Raw genomic sequence first — 3,233 nt, 5'->3', positions numbered from 1 at the left:
TATAGGAGCTATGCCCTAACTATAACTCTTACATTTCAGCCGCCAGGGGGATACCTAAGTCCCCTTACTTGGAATCTAGTTAAAGTCAAAAGATTTATATTAGACCTTTATGAAGATAACTTGGGACTGGTTGTTAAGTTGCATGCTCACGGCGGGCTGTTATCAATTTATCTCTATACATGTCTTATCTGATCGATGAAATAATACAGGAATCCGTTGTCATTCGAGTGTGTTTCATAATAGCTCTTCCGACTTTGACGAATATCGACAGTGCCGTAACAAAATTGGTAGTTCAGGTATAGACTGCAACTGCAGTTCTTTTGCAACTTATTCCTTAATCAGATGAATACTTGTCAGAGATTTATTGGGCGTACGATATTGGCGTGCGAACGTAGGGGCCAAAAATGCGCGTCTACGACCGACTTCTTTTTAAGAGAAAAGAACCGCTAAAGCAAGAATCGATCCGCCGACCTTTCGTCCACCACACCGAGACTCTAACCACTCGGCTACTGCGACACATGCATGTTCGATAGCCATATACAATTTCAAAAAAGTCTCAACTCAAATCTAGCCTCAATGCATGCATTGTCGCGGCGGATGGCTATGACGTCGCACTAGAGATGTCGCTAGTTGATGGGCCGATTCGTGTAATACAATTGGCGAATACGCGGACGGGACCAGGCCCAATCGAAAACGGTGGCAACTTGATACCAGGCAAGAGTTCTTTATAATCAATGCAAAACAATTGTCAAACCGTGCCAGCCGATTAGAGCGAAGGATTTTTTTTCTTCACAAAATAGCCTAGCTCGTGAGTGACATAGTCTATAAAGAGAAACTGCAATCTTCGGAGTTGCGCGAATGGAGGTATCAAATATGGATTGTGAACCGGAGTGCTGCATCCCGTTGTGTGTTTCCTTTTCTCAAAGTTGACAATGGAATATGTGATTTCGTTGTTATTGATGCTGTGTTATGCAGAGATTTTGACTTTTTTCTCGAAATCCCACCAAAACGCAAGTATTTTGAACGTTAGTTCTGGAGGAACTTCTCTGAAGCCAATTTCGAGGCCCATTCACATCTGCCACAACTATAACCTCCAGTGTAGTAGCACTACGCTGCCTTAATGAAACACTTAAGCCTCAGTTGCATGACTCTGCTATGCTTCCGTGAAGTGTGGCATAAAGGATGACAGTTACGCATATCTAAGTCGGCGTACACGTATGCAGAGATCAACCCGTGCGGAATTGTGCTGCTGGCCTTTCTACCTCAGCGTGGATGGCCCCAATACAGCGCTAGAGTGGTGCTTAACTGCTTAGTGATCATGGCAATAAATAGGCTTTCTTTGCATTGGTTCCATCTTCATTCATATTTGAATACTAGTAATTTGCGGACCACTGATCGTTTAGTTGTTTGTATAGTGGACCGTTCCCTTCCTCCTCCCCAAACATAGATGAGCTGGTAAAAAATTGTGCCATTCATGTCAAGCTAGAACAATATTTGTACAGGCATAGCTGAAAAGCACGTTTGTGCCCAGAGGAAACGATGAAACATCTAATGTGCTGCTCATTGGCGTCTTGTTTTCCTTTTCTCAGAATCAAGTGTGTAATTTTTGTCTATCATCGACAAACAAATGTGCTTTACGAGCATCTTATTATAATAGCTATAACAATTACGCATATGCTAGCTATACACACTGACAAACATTATGTACGAGCATGCCCACATTAGCGAAGTTGTTCGTAGCACCATCAGGCTCACATTAGCGATCACTCTCTGAGCCAGCCGATTGTTGTCAGCCCTGTTGTCCTATTTTGTGGCGAAACGAATACAAATGCTCCATGGGCCATGGCTAATGGTTTACAACTTCAGGTGACGAGTTGTACTGCATTTTGCGAGTATCTTCTCGTATCTATCTTGTACTTTCTTCTGTGTCGCAGCAACCCACACATTTTTCAAACTTAAGATTTCATGCATATCTTGGAAACTAAATATCAGAAAATCAGTTTTTTATGGAAAAGCAAAATGAGCATCAACACATTTTCAAACGTTTTGTTTTTGTGTCAACATATATGAAATAACAAAAAGAATGCATCAAAAATCGTTCGTTCATAAACATCTTCATCCCCTGTTTGATGTCGATTGTGATTTGTTATCGAATATCATTGTCTCTACATTAGAAATTAATAATGATTTGCATAAGCGATATCGCTCATGATTTCATCGATTGTTTTGCCTCTATCTTTTACTGCTTCATTGATGCTCCGTTTTATAGCAGCTATCAAGTTCAACCCAGCAGAGAATCCATCATGTGTGCCGTGTTAGCATTATGACTGTCCGGCATTTATAGAGAAGGTCACGCGACGCTCGTCATTTCCTCGTTAGCCCTAACCTCTCTGTGACACCAGTCAGGACGCAGGCGTCATCATACACTACCAGCGGCACCACTGCACGTTTTTTTCTCACCCCCCCCCCCTGCGACGTGACTGATGTTTCACGGTCAATAACACGACGATGTTTCTGCGGCGGTGGCGGCAACACGAGCTCACGGCGGGGAAACGGCGGTCATCGATCGTCAGGGGACCCATCACCGTGCACACGGAGCGAGCACGTGACAGCGCGCCGGACGCACCACAACAGGCTGTGACATACGCGTCTGTGTCAGAATTGGCCCCAGGCGTGTCAGAATTGGCCCGCGGCGTGTCGGAATTGGTCGCCGGGCTATGTGTCATGCGGACGTGACTGCTGCCTCTGATGTGCCGACCCCAAACGCGCTGGAAGTTGAGCAGTGTCCCGGGGCACGGTTGCGTGACGGATTACTGAGCGAGCGCCGCTGTCGGGGAGCGCTAAATGTGTGCGGCCATGCACGAAACCCGGCCGTTTGAAGGGCTTGCTGCCGCATAACATGGTCGTTTTACCATAAAATGTCATGGAACGTCGCAAGGAAAAGTGAATGGGAGTTTCGTATAATACATGATCGGTAATTATATACCTTGTTTGACGTTGGAAAAAAATTGCTAGAAAACCTACAGCTACTTTAAAACAATTTTCCTGTCAAAACTCGAATATTTTATATTAAGAACAGTCGTCTGTGCTGCTCGCTTATCAACTATGATTTCAGGGATGTGCAGTTGCCAAATATGTTCAAACACGAATGACACGTAATGTGACGAGCTATTTCAGACTATTTAATGGCCCTAATCTCCGGCGTTCACACCTGACACATGTTCTCTTTCCGC

This window comes from Amphibalanus amphitrite, unplaced genomic scaffold, assembly GCF_019059575.1.
Source record: "Amphibalanus amphitrite isolate SeventyFive unplaced genomic scaffold, NRLGWU_Aamphi_draft 001453F_arrow, whole genome shotgun sequence".
In the NCBI taxonomy this organism is placed as follows: domain Eukaryota; kingdom Metazoa; phylum Arthropoda; class Thecostraca; order Balanomorpha; family Balanidae; genus Amphibalanus; species Amphibalanus amphitrite.
The sequence above is the reverse complement of the archived record's forward strand: the minus strand, read 5'-3'. Positions refer to the sequence as shown.